A 21,312-nucleotide genomic window follows, 5' to 3' on the forward strand; every position below is an offset into this window, starting at 1 on the left:
GAGGGAAGAAAGGTCCTCAAGTCCACTAGATGCTGCCCATTTTGGGCACCAAGCTCAGAATGACTCTTATGCTTGATGACGTTCCTATTAAGGGCACAGTGGACACAGGGGCTGATGTTTCTATAATAGATTCCAACTCAGCATCCAAGATGATGAAATGGAAGACAGAACTGGGTCCCCAAGTTCAGGGTGTTGGTGGGTTACAAACCACCAGGAGAGTTGTCTCCTCTGTTATCTGGCAGGACACCAATGGAGAGAAAGGTGCCTTCTATCCTTTGATTGCAGAAGTCCCTAACACCTTATGGGGAAGGGACATTTTGGAGGAGATGGATGCTGTCATAACTACTGATGATAAAGCCCTTTATGATGAGATTATGGCTCAAGCCTTTTCTTTGTTTGCTTCCGGATGCACTCACACCTCTGTTTGACTTGCTTAAAAAGGAGGATGATCCTTCCTCCAGGATAAAGCTCAACCCTCAAGCAAAGACAACTGCACAAAAGAAAAATGATAGTCTCTCAAAGTTAGAGACCCATAGATATGACCAGTCAAAACCCCTGTTAGGAATAATACAAATGACAAGTTACTCCAAACTCTGCAAACGATGGAGATCACAACTTCCAAGCATGCATTCCCTGCATCTCAGCCCATACCTTTGGCACCATGTGTGTTTACTGATGCAAACAAGCACACCTTTGGTGTTATCCTGAAAATTCCCTATAAACAGGATATCTCCCATGTGGAGCGCCACTCAGGTTCAGTACAACTGGGAGAACTTAGGGCAATAATCCAGGCACTCCTTGTGAGTGCAGACACTGCCAACAATATTTTTTCAGAAGGAAGTACTCTGTCCAGATGGCAAAAGCAATCTCCTGTGTGATTTTTAGACCCACAGGTAAGCCTATTGATCAAGCTCTCCAGAGTCTTAAGGATCTTACAGAAAACAGGAAACATCCGTGGTTCATCTCACATGTGAGATCCCACACTGGGTTGCCTGGATTCATTGCTACAGGCAACTCTCAGGTGGACAATCTCCGGCGGGTCTAACGACACTGCAATGCAGGGGATGGACACATTTATTTCCTGATGTCCTGTGTCATTGGACTTGCTGGAGCAAGCCCGCATCCTCCACACTAAATTTCACATGTTGGCAAATAATTTGAAAGCCTCGTTTCCTGACCTTACTACAACACAGTGCAAGCATCTAGTCCAGGCTTGCAAGAATCGCGCCCCTCTGGTGCCGCTTGAACCACTGCAACCACAGGGAGTAGACCCTTGAGGCCTCTCCCCTAATAAACTTTGGCAAATGGATGTTACCCACATCCCCTCCTTTGGTAAGTTCAAGTATGTCCCTGTTATCGTGGACACTTACTCCAAATGTACACATGCTGTGGCACAGTCAGGAGAGAAAGCTTCAAATGCCATAAAGGCAATGAAAGCAGCAATGTTAATGCTTGGGGTGCCTTGGTCTCTAAAAACAGACAATGGACCAGCCTGTATACCTCACAGGAGTTTCAAAATTTCCTGGTGTCCTGGCAGATTACTCACACAACAGGCATCCCTTATAACCCACAAGGGCCAGGCATAGTGGAAAAGACTAACTGGACACAAAGGAAACATTACAGAAACAAAAGAATGCTCACACATGCCTAGATCCTCACCTTGCATTGATGCATGCTCTATTTGCTCTCAATTTTCTTACCTTTGACTCAAATGGGATAAGCCCTGCATATAAGCACCAGGGCTCCTTTCCCTCTCTGACTCCAGTCCCCCTGGTAAGGTGGAAAGATCCACTAATCAATGCATGGAAAGGGCCACACCCTTTGATTACCCAGGGTAGAGGCTTCGCCTGTGTTTTTCTAGAGGATGACTCTCACCCCATTTGGATACCAGCAAGAAATGTCAGACCAGCCACGGACAGCCAGGCCTCGGAAACCGAGCCAAAAGGAGAAGAAGAGATCAATACGACCTCCCCACCGGAGGGCACACAAGATAACCTGGGGTGATATCAAAGCCCTATCAGATCAAGCCCAGACCATGTCACCTGCCGGAGACCAGAGCCCTGGTACTCTCTTCTTGCTTATGTGTGCAATTATAACTTGCAACTCACAGGTAACTGCACAACAGGTAAGTATGAAAGAAAAAAGGCTTTGGTCTAACAGCCTGGTAACTCAAGACCCTATGCTGGCCTGTCCGAGCAAAATGGACACGCTTCAAAGCATGGCCCATGTGGGAAGAACTGCTTTGCAGTCAGCTATCACTCATGAATGGCTGTCTGGGGGACACTTCTCCTCTAGTGGAGAGCCTCTAATACCATCTAGTGGCAAAAGTTCTTCAGGGAGCAAAATACTCATGCCACTACAATTAAAAAACCACGAGAGCAATCCACGATCAGTTATTCATGATCAGGATGTTGTACATACTTCTCTCTCAAATCTTGCAGGATGCATCCCAAGGACAAAACTCAGGAGGACAACAGGAGCCCTCCAGATCAACATCATCATAAGGCTCGCAATCCTCACAGCCACAATTACAACTGCCGCTCTAGCTGCTTTCCTGCACCCGACCAGAAGTCCACACCCAACCGATTGGAAACAACTTACGCTGTTGCTGGGACTTTAATTGGACTTTTCCCTTCTTTTGCATCAACGCAGAAGAGTACCCCCTTTATGCTATTGTGCATCATTCTGCATTCAGCCCCCAAGTACATGCTTGGTGGGTGGGGGCTCCATCTCCGGGGATTCTTTTACCTGTTGGTTTGGATGATACAGTGTTGCCTTTCTTGTTTGCTACTAATGTTTCCTCAGGATGCTCTGTTACATCTGACCCAATAGCAAGGCACCCTTGGAATATGTCACTCTCACTTGATCATTCATGGGCCTTTACTATATTAAGGGATGTGGCTAGGGCACAGAGGTTGTGTCAGTCTACAATTTGCCTTCACAATGATATTCTTTGGGAGCCAGGAATAGGAGGCATTATAGGTTTTCAGCCACTCTCCTTAGAAGGAGAAGCAAAAGTAGTCTCTGTCAGTGGTCTGCCTAATGGCATGACCCTTCATGCTAAAGACTCACGTTATTGGCCTCAACCCTTTCTGCATCGATGTCCATGGAAGAGATTTAAAAATATTAGTGAAGGCATACCTCTAAGAGCTATATCTTGGAGAGACTGTCTCTCCCTCTCCAGACCCTATTTTATTTCTGATGAGCTTATTAGTTGGTCCAGACCCTATATAAAAGGTGGATGGAGAGGGGAAGTTTCAACAGAAACAAATACATTAATGTTTAAGTATCATACAGATTGGATAACGAATCTCAAAATACAAAACAAAGACAGGAGACTTTTTGCAATTAGGCAAACAATTGTTATGTGGTGCTTACAAATGTATAGATATCAGTCCTATTGTCACCATGAATGCCATTTGGTTTAACGGCTCTTTTGAAAAACCCTGAGCTACCCGTGCTACTAAAGGCCATGTATGTGTTAAGCCACCCTTCTTCTTTGTAACCTCCACTCAAAACCACAAAAATGGTCGTCTTAATTGTGATGATTCCCAATGTGAGTTAACCAATTGCTGGAATTCCTCTGTTAAGACAGCAGTGCTAATGAGAACACCCCTCATATTATGGTTCCCAACGGAGGATGACTCCTCCATTCAAGAGGTTCACTTTACAAAAGATATTTCCCTTCCCAGAGTTTGGCGAGATTTTGGGATTACTGCTGCCATCATTGTTGCCTCCCTCACTGCAGTCGCAGCAGCTACCACCGCTGGTGTAGCTCTGACCCAGTCCACAGCAAATGTGCAACCATTAATCAGGTAGTGCAGCACTCCACTAAAGCCCTGACCACCCAGCGGCGACTAAACCTGCACTTGCAAGGAGAGGTATCTTAATATTACAACAACAGATTGACCTTATTGATGAAAAAATTGATATGCTTCAATTGAATGTTAGAGTACCTTGCAGTCCTCAATTTCTGTATGATTGTCAAACCCCTGTCTCAGTAAAAAATATAACAGAAGCTCGGCTTGAACTAGCAAATAGACTTAAGGGACCTTGGGATATGGCTTTTAGAAATTTCACTATGACGCTGCATGCTCAGATTCTCAGTCTAAATGAAACCAGAGCAGAGCTAATTCTTAACCCCTCAATCTTACAACGGCTATGGGATAAATTGTCAGCTTTAATTGATCCTGCTAATTGGATGCTCGCTGGTATTGGCATAGTTTTTCTTGTCTTAGTGTATGCTCTTTTAAGATGCTTCCAAAAAAGGCTCAACAAAGTAGAAACAAAACAAGCTATGCTAGTTCATGCATGTAAGGAAAGTCAAAAGGAAAATAATGATTCCCCCACATCTGTATGGATGGCAGCAATGGATCTGATCTAAATAGTACCAACTAAGGGCCAGTTTTCTATGAGGGATCATGCCCCGAGTCTCAGCACTGCTCTCTTTTTCGTCTATCTGTGTCTCTCAGCTCTGTCACAATATTACTGTTTGTCTGTCTGTAGCCTTTCTCCTTCCTTCCTGAAGGCAGCCTCACTAGCCCTGTGCTGTGAGCTGGGCCCTCCACGGAGAAGAACCCTGAGTTTCCCGATCCTAAGGTAAATGCTGGTGAGGCGGCCACAGGGGCATTATCTATCAAGGAGACAGAGAGCCCTCTGGGGGGCAATGCCATGCACACCTCACACCACCCTGTTTGGCTCCAGAGGATGGCTGGTTAGTCAATGACGGGTAAGATTCCTCAAGGGGGGGACAACCTAAGACAGGCGCAGCCACAGAGGGGCCATCAGGAGAAAACTTGGGGGCCAACAGAGGTGAGGCACAGAACCTCACCTCCTACCTGTGTAAAGGCCTAAGTCTTCACCCCTTCAGAGAGAGGTCTCCAGCCCCAGTGGCTGCTTTTCTCCCCACTCCCAGCTCAGATCAGGACCCAAGTGACAGATGGAGTCCTAGTCAACAGTGACTGCCCGCTCACCACAGCAGGAAACAACTGCAGCTACAGGAAAGGGCCATGTCTGGATGTTTTCTCTTTTCTCTTCCTTGGTTCTTCCCTCTTTTCTACATTTTTCCCTTTTCCTCTCTTCCCTCATCACGGTTCTCCTTCAGCAACAAATTTAATAAAAAGGGAGGAAATGTTGGAATAACTTTCGGTTTGCAGCTAGCAGCTACGAGCAGCTCAGAGTGCTAGGAAAACCTATGCTCCTACAGGCCTGACAGGAACACCTGCAGGACGGGGCGCTCTGCTCTAGCGAGCCATCAGTGAAACCACATCCTCAGTGCTTGAGGTCAGTGTTGCCAAGCTACCGGGCCAGGAAACTGAGAGTTAGGTGCTTCAGGGCATGAAACCCTGGACTCATAAGGCCCCCTCCCCTCGGGACAAAGACCCTTCCAGACTGCCTTCCACTGCGTAGCAATATTTAGAGCTTCCTCCTAGTGCGGCTACATTAATCATGAGATGATTGGTTTCTAGATGGTGTATAACCTGCTTGCTTATGTATGATTGGAAGATGCATTCTATATCAATTGTAATCACTTCCGCACTAAATGAGCTGGCTGAGCGTCAACTGTGGTTTGTCACCAGCAGCTTTCTCACTAAGCTCCCAGGGTCCCTGCCAGCTGGAAGTTTGCTGGGGCCCCTTCGGCTGTGGCTCTCAACATCTCCCCCTCTCTGTTTAAACAACAAGCATGTGGCTTAGGGACCGTGCCTGCCTTAGGTTGTCCAATAGTACATATGGTCCTTACCCATTATCGGATGAGCTGACCTCAAGGCGTCAGCCTCCTGTCTTAGGTTGGTACCATTGCAATTGGATCTTACCAATCACTGACTACCGGTCCAGTATACAGCCACACCTGTGGATAGGTCTTTGTATGGGGGGGGGTGAGGTTCTTTGCCTCACCTCTGTTGGCCCCCAAATTTTAGCTGAACGACCATGACAAGCAGAAGGGAGGAAGATACACCAAGCCAATTGACGGTTCCTTTTGGAAAAATTGTACCACCGATGACATCATCAGCAAAAATACCCCAACACTACCACAAGTTGCTGCCCAACAGATAGTTCACAGTGCATACAGGTGAGTTCACAATGCATACAAGTGATTCATAGTCCAGGCAAGTTCTGCAAGCAGTTCAGTGATGGCTATTGCAGAAGCTGTAGATTGGTTTTATTTTTGTCTTCACCGGAACTGGGATGAAGATAGGAATTCTGGCAATAATGGCTAAAGAAAAAATTACCGTGTGTTGATTCCATGTCTCTACCTGCCTCGACTGAGGTGAGGTAGCCAAGTGACCAATTGACCACACCAGTCACCAGAACGCATACATGATTCTGTATGCCATCATGTAGTAGCCCTTCAGGAAAAGTTAGTAGAATGAACACATAAATCTTCATAAAACTTTTTTTTATCTTAAACATGCTTTTACTTATTTTTTAATTCCATAAAAATTTATTAAGCAGCTATTTGTTTACTTTATGAACATTTACATAGTACCTACACTACAGGGACGAGTCCAAGCATTTCTGAATGTTAATGTCATTTAACACTTATAACAGTGTTAAAAATAGTTTTAACCTTATGAGTGAGAGACACACTACTTACTTATTTTTCATTCGTTCTTCTCAGTTATACATGACAGTAGAATCCATTTTGATAAAATCATACAAGCATGGAACATATCTTATTCTAATTAGGACTGATTCTTGTGGGTGGGCACATTGGTGGGTATTTTCACTTAGGTATTTCCCATGTGTGCACAGGAAAATTATGTGAGATTCATTCTACTGGCTTTCCTATTCCCATCCCCTATCCCTTCCTTTAGTTCCCCTTTATATAATCTATTGAACTTCTCTTCTCCTCCCATCCTTTAATGATGGTTTGTTTTCCACATATCAGCAAAAACATTCCACCTTTGATTTTTTTTTTTTTTTTTTTTTTTGCGGGAGGGTACTGGAGATTGAACTCAAGGGCACTGAACCACATCCCCAGCCCTATTTGTATTTTATTTAGAGACAGGGTCTCACTGAGTTGCTTAGCGCCTCGCTTTTGCTGAGGCTGGCTTTGAACTTGCGATCCTCCAGCCTCAGCCTCCGGAACCCTTGGGGTTACAGGCTTGCACCACGGTACCAGTCTCCACCTTTGATTTTTTTGGGGATTGGCTTTTTTCAAATAGAACTGCAGGGATTGTGTAATAAATCTCTCTTCTTTCAGGTAGGTCTGGATCTGGGAATTTCCTTGTGTGAATGGGAAGGAAGCCATGGAGCCTTTTAAAAAGTGAGGTCTAGAAATGCTCGGCTGTGCTCTGCCCTGGCATCACTGACACTGCTCTGGAGTTTGTCAGGATTTGTGGGAGGGTGGGCACTGGGTGTGCCAGGGAGGCAGGTTAAAGAGGGAGCTCTGGGAGGGACTGCAGAGAAAGAGGTCTGCAGACAGCACGAGAGCTGTAGAGAGGCCACAGGAGGAGCTGATGGAGGCTGTGGGGAGAGAAGCGGGGGTGGGGAGAACAGGAATGAAGGCACGGAATAGTGTTGATGCTGCCTCTGGGAAGAGAAGAGAGACACATCTTTTCTAACAAGAAAGAGAAGTGGGATAGATAGATGAAATCAGAGACCCAGACATGAAAGGGAAGGAGAGGAAGGAGAAGGAGAGAGATGATAAAAAAATTATGAGAGAGACAGAAGGAGAGAGGAGGGAGAAGAGGGAAAGAGAGGGAAAAGTAGAGGAGAAAGACACACAGGGAGAAAAGAAAAAGAAGAATGAAGAAGAGGAGGAGGAATTCAAAATAGCAAATTATGGAACCAACCTAGGTGCTCTGCAACAGATGAATGGATAAAGAAAATGTGGTATGGACTATTACTCAGCCATAAAGAAGAATGAAATGATGGCATTTGCAGGTAAATGGATGAAGCTGGAGAGTATCATACTAAGTGAAATATGCCAATCCCCAAAACCAAAGGCTGAATGTTTTCTGTGATATGTGGATGCTAATTCACAATAAGGGGCACGGGCTAGTGAAAAATAGAGGTAGTTTGAATTAGGCAGAGGGTAGTGAAGGGGGAGGGGATGGGGTATGGGATTCAGAAGGAGAGTAGAACGAATTGTACCTTATTACCCTATTTGCATATATATGGTTACACATCCAATGTGATTCTATATCACGTACAACCAGAAGCATGAGTAGTTATACTCCATTTATGAATGATGTGTCAAAGTGCATCCTACTGTCATATATAACTACAACAAATTTGAAAAAAGAAGATAAGTTATCACACACACACACACACACACACACAAAAGGAAGATGAAGAGGAAGATGATGAGGATGAGGAAGACTGAGAAAGAGACAGAGGTTCAGAGAGTACTTCACGTGCTCTGGAAGATATTGTGGAGCCAGGAAGTGAAGCCTATTAAGGACCTGACTGGAGCGGGAGCCCTGGCCACACATCTTCTGAAGAGGACTGTGCGCGAGTGCTCCAGTTGCCTGATGGCTCTCAGATCTCAGCACACTGTGGTTACCTGCTCTCTCCAACTGACTGCCTGCCTAGACCTCCGGCTATAGAGACACAAGCCAAACAGAGACACTCAAAAGAGGCAAAGATGTGAGAGGCCAGGGGACTAGGGGTTTGATCATGAGAGGGAGGCACACAAGACAGCCAGTCAGCCGAAAAACCTTTCTTCCTTTGATGGAGGTGTCAGAAAGGCCACCACTTTGAAAATATCCCTTCTCCCCCGGATCTCTGTGTGACATTTCCCTGAATTATTTTTAAAGAACAAAACTCATTATTCAGGGGCACCCAGGGGTTCCTTGTTTCTGGGTGTAGGTGGAGGATGGGAGTCTTCCCGTTAGGTTTTGAGAGTTCAGTGTTTTCCTTCTGTGTCAGTGGCTATCCCGGCTGCCCTATTTGCCATATGTACAAGATGACAAATCAGAAATAATGTTTACAGAAAAGCCATTGCTTTAATTTACCAGAGCCTGGCAGGGCCCAGGGTGATGGGAGCCCCTGCCTACCCAGGCTGGTGAGTGGGTGAAGAAGGTTGCTTCACTCTCCAAGCCAGTGGCTCCAGGGGTCTTGCCCCCGGCTTCCTCTGTCCCAGCTAGGAACACAACTGTGCTGGAAGAGGGGACAGTGACACCGACCCCCTCTCCACATGGGTATGAAGAAACGTGACTTCCACTGCTCCCCTCTGATATTAGAGGAAGAATGTCAGGTGTCTGTAGGACGAAGCCATCTGTGGTTTTGGGACAGTGAAAACCACCGATTCAAAACCTGACACCACTTAGGTGCATTCCTGAAAGTGTCTGCAAACTAGCACGCCTGCCCCTCGGAGTGAGGGTGGCAGACCCCAAAGGCCACAGGAGTAAACTGAAACAAAGGTCTATAGTTTTGGGCCTGAAAGTGGTGAAAAGTTATTTTGTTTTCCATGGGCCAGAAATCAGTTTAAAGAAAGCTGTTTCATATCCATTCACATTTTTGTTTTTGGTACCTTCAATTTCCATTATCAATTAAAAGACAGTAAACTCTTATCCCGAATAGAAGTGCAATTAGATGGAATAATGAAATCATCAAGTACTACTGAGGTGGAACTTGGCAGTAATTAGTTTTTTGATACATAAATACAATTTCCAAATGCAATTGGTCCCAGAGCCCAGGCTGCTGATCCAACTCACCGTGTGCTGTTACAAGGCAAGGCAGAGTGGGTGCATCCGATTCTGCTCTCCACACAGAGCAAACGAGTTGGCGAACATCAAAAATGACAAGGCGGAGACTCAGAAATCAAGGTCAAGGGTCACATGTTTTCTCTCATATGTAAAAGCCAGAGAGGAAAAAAAAGGTGTGGTAGGGATCTTATGAAAATATAGGGACACCGGTAAGAGGAAGGGGATGAGAGGTGGAGGAGGGGAGGGAAGGGAAGGTTCTGGGGAATGAAAGGGACCTAATTATGTTAGGTGCATGCACAATATGTCATAATCAATCCCACTGACACGTATACTTATTTTTTAAGATTTTTTTAAAATTGTAGATAGACACAATCCATTCATCGCCCCCTCCCCCCTTTCTTTTTCTTTCTTGGTTCTAGGAATTGAACTTAGGGGCACCCGACCACTGAGCCACATCCCCAACCCTATTTTGTATTTTATTTAGAGATAGGGTCTCACTGAGTTGTTAAGTGCCTCCTCATTGCTGAGATGGGCTTTGAACTCCCAATCCTCCTGCCTCAGCCTCCTGAGCGCTGGGATGACAGGAGTGGGCTACCGCTCCTGGCTTCTTTATTTACTTATTGTGTGGTGCTGAGGTTGGAACCAGTGCCTCTCACAGCAAGGCAAGGGCTGTACCACTGAGCCATAGCCCCAGCCCCACTGTCATGTATAATTATAATGCACCAATACAAAAGAAAAAAACGACCAGGTAGAGATGGAAAAGAGGTGTGCAGGTCTCTGGGGACCAGAAGTGGATGGTTTGCCCCTGGCATCTCTTTGACATGGGAAGCACCCTATCAGGTACAAGCATATCCTCTTCCCTTCTCCCTTTTCTAGGTCCGTGTGTCTGTTGCCCCCTCTCTCTGACACATCTCATTCCTTCGTTTACCTATGGGTTCTTTCATTCCATCTTTATTGAGGGCCTACTATAATGAGTCAGGTGCCGGATAGAATATTCAAGAAAGCAAACAGGGTTGTCCTCATGGGAATGGGAGTCTATAATTTTGCAGGAAAGAAACACTTGTTCGACCATAATTATTGTAGTGCTTTGCAGCGTCCCGATGAAAATGCAGGACGATGGCTGTCTCCTAGTGGAAGTTCAAAAAAATTCTCTAAAGGAACAGACGTTGTAGCAGTGATCAGAAGCACAATAGGGCTTAGGCAGAGTGTTTAGAGAAAACTGTCTAGGCAGAGACATTCAGAAGAAAACAGTGCAAAGGAGAAACAGGGAAAAGGAGTGTGAGTTAGGGGCAAAGGGAGGAAGCAGCAAGCCTGGGAAGCTGAGGCGAGGCCACACATGTCCCCGTCATCTCAACCTCCAAGCCCCAGTTCCAGGTTTTAGATTTGATTTTAAAAGCAGCAAAGGATTCTTGGAAGACTTTGCAATAGAGGAGCTCTAGAATCCTACTCTTCAGTTACCAGACTCTCCTGAAGTTCAGCAATGACACGCCTCTTAATTTGGAAATTCGGTCGGCTCACTCTTCAAGTTCGTTTCCACCATTCCTCAGCATTTTCTGAGGTTCCTACCAAGAGCCATGCGGCAGGTGGCAGACCTTCCATCAGTGACTAGTAATGTCAAAATTTCAATGCTCCTATGATAGGCAACTAAAAGGTTAAGGAATTGTGTTGTGGATTCATCAGATGTGAAAATCCCAGCTTCTGTACTAGGGTATTAACAAAGTGTAGCAGAGAGTAATGTTCCCCCTCCTAACCCAAATCCACCGAACAAGTACTCAGAGCCTTGCTCTCAATTTTCCCTCTGAAGCTTTGGGTCATAGTGGGAGGACATCTTAGGATTGATTTTGCATTCATTCTATAAAATGCCACGGTGAAGAGTCCGTTGACTAGTTTCCTAAATGAATGGAGACTGCTCCATCAGCGTCCCAGTGAGGTTAGGTGAGGGTAGGCTGCTGTAAAAGCAACGCAACACAGAGTGGTTTAAATAATGAAGATGTGCCTAATTTTTCTTCACATAATATTCCTGATGTGAGCTCAAGTCAGAGAGAAAGCTCTGATTCTCTTGGCCATTGGGGAACTCAAGTTTCTTGCAAATCATTACACCAGGATCCTCTGGGATATTCTCATCAGCTGCATAAAAGACAGTATGTTGTTGCTTCCTTGAGATTCCAGGTATTGAGAGGCTGGAATAGAACCTCTCAGAAGACATTGCCAGGTATATTAAATGGCACACATCACTTCTGCTTACACCCCACTGGTAAAAATGCCCAGGATGAGAACATAGTTACCCATGATCATATTTACGTGCAAAAGAGATTGTGAACTATAATCTACATGGCTGGCTGCAGTTCTATCACAAGGAGGAAGGGAGAGCAGATTTTGATGTGTGGCTATAACTCTGCACCACACCCAGTATAGTAGATTGATTGCAAAACAGAGAAGATGAGAGACTAAGTGGAGGGGTGTCTAAGTGTTCTGGCTGAAGCCACCCTGTATCAGTTCACAGAGCTCCTGACTCCCAGTCCTGGGAGAATGCCAGGCCAAGGTCCACAGAGCTGCCCACTTGCCCATGTTGACCTTGGATGTATCAGTGTGTCCCTGAGGAACGAGAGGACCCTCTCTGCTGACCCACAGACCCATGAGCAAAAAAATAAATGCTTATTGTTTTAAGTCACTGACTTTTGGGTAGTTTGTTACCCCAGCAACAGATAACCGATATAACTTTAGCTGTTTTCTTACTATCTAAACATAGCCTCTGGGATTAATTAGTTAGAAAGGGAAGGTTCTTATATAGACCAAGCAGTAAATAGTCCAAAGTAGAAGTACTATAAACCATTTGGATTTATCAGATTGAGGGCAGAAAAGGGAATTCAATAGAAGTTGGGGGAAATAATTTCATGAAGTTTATTTTCTTAGAGAATGTTCTCCAAGAGAGAGGCCACCGTGGACTACTGGCTTTTGACCCTGAGTCCAGTGTTAGGTATTTGAATTGCGTTCTCTAGAAAGCTTGATACTTGTCCTGAAGTTGGAGGACACAGAGCATCAGTACAAGAGGTATGTTAGTCAGTATGTTAGTATTATAGTCTGGAAGTGTGGTGTATTTTGTGTTTGGCATACCTTCCCAAAGTTTTTTTTTTTTTAAGGAAAAACACTTAGAAGTGGTTTTTCTCTTGGACTGGATGTGGCCTTGGATGCAGAAGAGCCTGTGTGAAGCCCATCTTAGATCCACTTACTCTAAGGATACATGGGGTGGAATGGGGTGGGGGAGGAACTGATAAAGTTGGACATATTTGCCTAGGTCAGTGGTTCTCAACCAGTGGCTACTTTGCCCCCTCGATGACCTTTAATAATGGCTAGAGACATTTTTGACAGTTATCACTAGGGGAGGAGCTGGCTGCATGGAGTGGGTAGAGGGCAAAGATGCTGCTAAACATCTTCCAGGGCAGAGGACACCTTTTCACGACAAACAGGTAGTCCCAAATGTCAACAGTGCCAAGATTGAGAGTCCTGGCTTAGGTTAAGGTGAGGTTGAAGGTCTCCAAAGAGTTAAAAAAAACAAAAAAAAAAAAAAAAAAAAAAGAAGAAGAAGAAGAAGAAGAACCCATGTGAGAGAATACTTTTAACACCTGCTAAGTGGAGAGAGCACAGAGCCCGGGCCAGGTACACACCAATCATGCAAGGATATCCTAATGTTTTTACCTGTCCTACCTGCCCTGCTTCTACCCTGTACTCCCAGCCCCTCCAGCAACACTACAGAAGAATCAGAAGCCACAACAGTTAAGAGGGGAAGGTAGCACGAATTTGTAATGTGTAGAAGGTAACAATAAAGACCATGATGTTCTTCTCCACTGAAAAGGGGAGGTTTATAATTAAACTGGGTCTGGAATTTGGACTATTCCACAGAACTGGACATTAGAATTATTGAGTTAGAGCCATGTTTACAGCCTCATATAAACCCTAGGATTCCCTGGAGTCAGCAGAAATGTCTTGGGAGATATTGAAATTTTACTTAGGGTATTCTAGAGGGATATTGGGATGGACCATAAAATAAAGTTACTGATCATATTCCCTGGGTCCTGCTTGTTTTATATATTCATTACCTTCCAAGTTACTGAATAGCCACTGTAAAAGCCGGGAGCTGTCATATATATTATCTCATTTAATCATCAGAGTCGCAGAGAGCATGTATTTCTCTCTTCATTAGAAACAACGTGATTATTTTTACTTTGCAGGGAGAGACTCAGGGCTTAGAGATGTGAAGAGATTTCATCAGCTTTCACATCAGGGAGGGCCGGATGGTGGTGCTGCCGGCAGGTAAGTGCAGGAGGTAGTTTCAGTGATATCCATCTTGTTAACGACCCAAATGACTCTCTCTGCAGCTGGTTGAGTCTGTCTGACAGATGCATGTCCTCTCTCCCTGCAGGCTGACTGGAAGGCTTCTCCCTGGCACTTTATTTCAACCTGGGTCACAGCCTCTGTCACATTGTTGTGTAATAATTATTTCTCATGTTATTTTTTTCTTGCTTGGAGGTAGTTAAGCTATTTAGATCTGAGGCTTTAAAAAAAATTTTATTCATTTTTGTCTGGTGTAGTCTGATATATAAAAGATGCCAAGTACACATAAAATAAGTCATTTGTTGAGTAAAGTCACTTCCTCCAAGGAGCTTATGCTATACATGGGAAAACATGAGAAAAGACAGCTATAAAATAACATGAATGGCATAATTTCTATTTAAAGATACTTATATGTCATTATATGGACCAGAAACAATATTGGAAAGATTCTGCACCATATGGTTAGTGGTGGTTACCTTTGGGAGGTCCGTTTAAGGGGACTTTCTCTTTCTGTGTAATATATTTCTAGAAAGCTTTTATATTAAAAGGCATTTTAATCATTTAGTATTTGGTCAGAGAAAATAAGACACAAGTAAGAGTTTAGGTGCGACTCCAGACAATGGGCGGGCGGTCAGGAAAGCCTCCAGGAGAAGGACTTTAGATCTTACTCATTCATTATTCAGGGCTTTGAAATAGATTTCCAAAAGGCATCCAAGCCCTGATCTTCCATTTGATCTTAGGATCTTGGTGCCTTTAGAAAAACCAATGCCATCTGTTTTTGGAGGCTGGCACCCACCCCCGGCTGCTAATTTGGACTCTGAAACCACTTTAAAAATTAATGACTTTATAAAAGGTCTGCAACTCCCTCTTAAGAGTTTAATATCATATTTATAAACTCAGTCCGGATTGAGTTCCAGCATATTGCAAATAATTTACAGTGTTGTCCTGCTCAAAGCATAACTAATGTGGATCCACAGCTGTGCAGATAACTTTTCCTATCAGCAGATGATAAACTGTAAGTGGCCCCATTTGGTTGCAGGGAAATGGTCCAGATTTTAAAAGCCAAATTGGTGCAACTGGGAGGGAAATTCTACAGTAATGCCTGCCCTTACCTGGAAATCATTTCAATAGTAATAAATACAGCAGCCTCGTTTCTGCTAGTTATTGTACCTAGGAAGACTGCACTGGTCATGAAGTTTGTTTTTTTTCTTTTTTTGGTCTGCTTGCATGAACACTTTCCTGACCAACTGGTAAATAGTTTGAAAAGTGGGTCAGCCAGCTCAGGGGAACTGAGGTCAAAAGGAAAGTTCTGGAATGACTGAATGGGTGGATTTAGGTTTTGGATCTGGATCAGTTGCTCCATAAGGACAAAAGACATAAAAGGTGTGCTTGTGCTTTTCTTTGCACCTCTACATCTCTAGTAATTTCTTGTGCATTTCAGGAATGTGGAAAGCAGCCCTGCTCTTCTCTAACAAACCAGGCATGGAGTCCTTGCTTTTAAGGTCATAGCTCCTGCACAAGACACTCAGGTTACTTGCATATCAAAGGTCCTAGTTACATCACTCCATTGACATCTTTGGACAAAGAACCAAGGGTGTTTATGCTTAACTTACACTGGAAACCTCATGTTACAGTTTGGATGTGAGGTGTCCTCCAAAAGCTCTCATGTAAGACAGTGCAAGAGATTTGGAGGAGAAATGTCGGGGTTATAGCCTTAACCTAATCAGTAGATTGCTCTCTGATGGGATTAACCGAGTGGTAACTGAAGGCAGGTTGGTTGTGGCTGGAGCAGTGATTTGTTGGGGGCGTGGCTATGGGGTATATATTTGTATCTGGCTAGTGGAGTCTCTCTCTGCTTCCTGATCATCATCTCTCTGCCACATTCTTCCACCATGATATCCTGCCTCACCTTGAGCCTTGAGGAATGGAGTGCATGGACTTAGACCTCTGTGCATGGACTTAGACCTCTGAAACCATGAGCCCTCAAATAAACCCTTCCTCCTTTACAGTTGTGCTGGTCGGGTCATTTAGTCACAGCAGCAAAAAAAAAAAGCTGCCTAAAACACCTCACTAGAAACTTTACACTGCTCTGTTCAGCTAACTGGCGGTTAGGTCTGGGTCTTCACTGTGAAGTTTACTAATTTTTTGAACATTAGTGATCACCTACATATGATGGACTAAGGATGGTACTGGGTACCAGGGATAAAATATTGAAAAAAACTTTTTCTGTTGGTTATTCCTAGAATTCTCTCCTCATTCACTAATCTGGTACTTTGGTCTCATATCCAGGGCAAAGATAAGCACTTATTTTTAGTGTAAAATAAACGGGGGGGGGGGGGGCTTTTGTGACAAAACCAGACTTTTTTTCTCTCCTGCGTGACTAGTTCCTATCTCTCAGGCCTGGGGAAGGTGCCAGAGCTGATCTGAATGTATTTAGAATGAATCTTCTTAACGAGCTGTCAAGCTCAGTGGAATTGCCAGACCTGACTTTAATAACTTCCTGGTTTTTAATACCTGAGCCTATAAAGATGATATACAAGCCACCGAGGATGGAGAGTGGTCAGGGTGGGGTGAAAAGGCAGGGGGAGGGGAGTTGGAGCTGCTGACAGAATAGATGGCACGTGTAAACCCATCCATCTGGGTCTCCTGGTTGCACACCTGTCTCTGCAGCTGGAGACAAGAGGATGGAGTGGGGAGAGGTGGAGCAACTAGGAATGAAATGAGAAAGTAGGCAAAACTAACATGTGGATCTGAAGCCCGGGTCCTCCCTTCTTACCAAACTCTCTTTTCTTGCTCCTGTAACTGGCTCCATTCCCAACCTCTTTTCAGTCTACCCTATTTTCTTTTCTCAAAAGGTATTGCTCTCTTGGTTGCTTTATAAGTCACAGTGTTTTAGGACTCCATGGAATTTCAGAGTCATAAAGAGCTACAGTCCAGATCTTCATTTTATGGACAGAGAATCTGAGACCTAAAGATGAGCTCACTTTAGGATGTTGCCTATTCTCTCCGTGGAAGGCTCGGGACTGGATCTCTTGGCCTCTTTCCAGTATCCAGGGGCAGGGGATTAATCCTTGCTGAAGGCTTGAAATGTTATCCTCACTTTGGATTTTTGAAGAACAAAATATAAGAGATGTGGAAAGGGATGAGGGTTGGTTCAAAAAATTTTAGATTCCAAATACAGGCAACCCAGGAGGCATTTATGGACTGAAGATCCCTGCATTATCCTTCAAATTAATCTCTGTCTTCTACTCTACCTAGGGGGGATTTTTTTTTTCTTTTAAAATGAGAGCTCTTCTAAATCTTCCTGGTATGAAAGATAAGACATCCTTTTTGAAGTTCAATATGCATTGGCACTTTGAGGGATCTAAATCAATACAAAAGTCACATATTGGCAACTTCTACCATAGCAAAAATGATTGGATAGTATTCTATAATATTGCAAGGGATTTCCTCCTTTGTCCCCATTTCTTATACTTCGAGCCCCTGTTCATTCAGATAAGGCATTTCATGCTTTCTGCCTTACTGAAGAACGGACACAAGAGAATGTAGTTAAAAACAAAAAGAATCTGTGTCTTTAAGGCATTAAAGAATGAGTGAGCGGGGAGCTTCTACTCACAGCCTGGACAATACTATGGGAGCTTGCAGAGGAGGACTGAAGACAAGAAAGGAAAACTTAGCAAGTGGCATTTTCTTTGGGCTTGAAATTTGTCTCTGCTTTGCTTATCTCTGGGGACAAAAACAAACAAACAAAATCAATAATAAAAAAACCCAAAAACTGTAGATGAGTTTGGGGCTCTGCCAGGCGAGGGAAATGCTGGTATCAGATTAGTTAATCACTGTTGCATACAAACCATGCCAAACAATGAGCATTTATTTAGCTCATGCATCTGTGGAGTGGGTGGGAGGGAGCAGATTGGAATTGATGGGTCTTGGCTTGGTGGCTCTGCTGACCTTATCTGGGCTTGTTCACATGTCTCAGAGTGTCGTCTGGAGGGTACGCTGATCTGGCCAGGACTCATTAGAGAAGTCTGTCTCTGCTCTACGTGTTTCTCGTCCTCTGCAGCCCCATGTTCTGGCCTGAGTATATGCTTCTCAGCCGTAGCAGAGGTGTAGGAGAGTGAATGGAAGCTTCTCAAGGTCTCTGCTTGCAGATGGCACAGAGCTTTCAATCAGCCAGGGCAAGTCATTGGGTCAAATCCAAAGTCAAGGGGCAGTCGGATAAAATCTACCCCCTTTTGTAGGAGAAACTGCCAAGTTATATGGTAAAAGGTGTGGCTGCAGGGAGAAGCAAATAATTTGGCTTATCATGCAATTTATCACTGTCCCCTTTTTCTAAGTAGAACCCAAGGAGGGGGTAAGACATTAGTATGGTATGGAAATAAATGACCGTATAACTCATCTGGAAGATGGCTGGGCTTTAGCTATCCTTACAATTTACCTCTATCCCATAGGAACATTTCCTATGACATTGGCCATGACATAAATGCAACACAAAGAGACAGAATGAAGGAACCATCAACTGTTATAAGCTAGTCATGACCCTCTGGATTAAGGGCTGAGGACCACATGTGATAATAGACTGTCACAATGCATACCTTCATAACTATATATGACAATCAAAGACTGGTTTCCCTCTTCCTCCAAAGCCTTGGCACCATGAAAACCTTTCAGAACCTAAACATAATTGTTAGAAAAGAGGACATATGTGTGTTAGGTTGAGGTGGGAACCGAGGACAGACTCAAATTAGCTGAAGGTATTTTTTAAAAACTTAGACATCCACTCAAACATCTTAAAGCTTGCTGGTTTTTGAAGCTCACTGAATAATTTAAAGTATTCCAAATAAGATAGATCAACACTGTCTAATAGATATATAATGTAAACCATACATGTAATTTAAAATTATCTTGCAGCCACATAAAATTGTAAAAAGACACAGGTGAAATTCATTTTAATAATACATTTTTTTTTTACTTTACCTAATATACCCCAAATATCAAGAGACTAGGTTTTTACCACTAATCAGAGCAGCAAATTGAAATGAAAATTAATTTTCAAGTAACACTTCTAGAGTACCTGAGTTTTTGGTTTACAGTAGATACCAGCTTACCCCTATTCCTTCTCTATTTTTTAATTTATCCACAAGTTCCATTTTCTGATTAAGTCGTTGCCGGGTTAGACCTCTCTACTTCCAATATCAGAATGTAGTTGTCTTTTTCTTTGTCACCAAGCAATATTTTTCCCTTATAACTCTTTGAGAGTCACTGAATACAGAGTAGAAATGGTAGCTTTGGATAAACCAGATGGAGTTTGTCATATATAGAAATGAGGCAGAGGCTAAATAATCAGTTAGTCTCACCCACTGAATGACTTGGTCCAGAACACAAACTCTGTGACCGATGATTCAAATTCTTTTTGGATGTCTTTAAAATTCATTCCATATTTTGAACCTTCTGTATTGGCCTCAAACGTTAAATAGAAATGTCCAGTGCCTACTGTGTGATTTTTTTTTTTCATTTGAGCCATCCCCCAAACTTCTATACTTTCCTTAACCCCTTCAAAGTGAAAAAAAAAATTGTAAGCTGCAAAGATTTCAATGAATATTTAAACATAGTTCCCTTTTTTTCACCATAAAGAGGCTCTCAGTCTAGCATGGTTTCAAGTGTTACTAATATATCCTAATAAAAGTATCAAAACATGAAAAAATTGCTTTGGACATACTTCATTTTTAACGTTGTAAACAAACGGTGTGGAGTTTCACTCCTGGGATCACTAGGCTGGGTTTTTCTTCAACTAAAAGAGAAAAATGTACTGGTTTATTTATAGATGTCATCACTTACTATTGGAAGGTAGATCTGTTGAAATAAATAGTTTCCCTGGCCACGGCAAAAATTCAGAGTAGAATCCATGTAGAGATAAAAGGAAGAGGATGTGAACAATCAAACTGTGCTCTTTGTCCATTGGCTTATTTAAATCTTAGACCCATGGGACATTGGGTATTATCCTCGTGTAACAATGTTTACTAACAATTCTCATGGCCCAGGGAAGTTTCCTCCCTAGTTGTTTTAGGGGTGCATGGGGAGCCACCTACCTTTGCCCTGTATGTGGACACCAACAGATTAAATCCTTGCCGAAATGGTCATTAGTCATTCCTGTTGGCTGGGGCTGCTACAGATGGAACAAAATTTCCTCTTGTTTAGAGACTGCTTTGGATGGTAGAACTCATGTGCATAAAACGGGAAGTTCTCCATTGAGTAAAAGTGAGGCGGTTGCTTGGTACCCTCCTGTCCTGGGTTCTGGACCACACCCGTTGCACCTTTATAGCACAGGTATTGGGCTGGGAAGGGGAATGGAGTCTCCAGTGCCAGATCAAGTCATGGCTTTTCTTTTCCTCTTCTCCCTCCAAGTCCTCCTATCTCCCAATAGGAACACACACACACACACACACACAGGTGCACAGACACACATGCATTTACTTATTCTTTCAGTTTCATGCACACGTGTGAACACCTCAGAGCGTTAGCTCCTGGGGGAAAATCTCTTAATCTTAATACAAACTAGAGGCTTTCTCAACTACCTTAGGGGAAAATATTCCTTCCTTTCCGTAGAGGATGGAGAGGAGTTGGGGAGGGAGTGGGTTTTGCCACTATTAAATAAAAACAAGAGTCTTGGAAATTTGAGTTTTTGTCTGAGAATAGGATGGGTGATCATGTTCTGCTAGGTTCCTTTCATGGAAATAAAATTGAAGTCCACACAGGGTCATTATTTACCTAAGATTTCCCTAAGGAGTAAGTGATAACATGTAGATTCAAATCTGGGACTTTTCTGATTCTAATAGTCATTAGATTTTCACTCTACCAGAGCATATAGATTTCAGATCTAGCCTTCATTATCGAATACATACTGTGAGCAAAAGTGGGGAAAGGGGGGGTTATTTTAATCTAGCACTGAGACTTGGCATGCATTGTCCAGGAAGAAATCAATTCAAATGTCTTTTCTGTTCCTGTTGCCTCTCTCCTCCCCTCCTATGAATGCTCAGCTTGGAGCTCAAGTAGTGGTGGGATCTGGGAGGGTTAAGGGACGTTAAATGATTGACCAAGGCAGAGATGGATTCTAATTCCATTAGAGCCCAGCCTAAAAGCACTTTCCTTTTTCGGAGGGAGACAAAGATCAAGTGAAAGGCAGTTGCCAGACTCTTTCCTCGTTTCCTGGGAGCTAATGGACATGAGGGGAAGGATGTTCACGCACCTAGAGAGGCAGACAAAGAAGGTGCTCTGAAACGGCAGCAATCACAACCGTGTCTTTTCAACCACTTTGTGTGACCAAGTC

The sequence above is a fragment of the Marmota flaviventris genome, chromosome 9, assembly GCF_047511675.1.
Source record: "Marmota flaviventris isolate mMarFla1 chromosome 9, mMarFla1.hap1, whole genome shotgun sequence".
In the NCBI taxonomy this organism is placed as follows: Eukaryota; Metazoa; Chordata; class Mammalia; order Rodentia; family Sciuridae; genus Marmota; species Marmota flaviventris.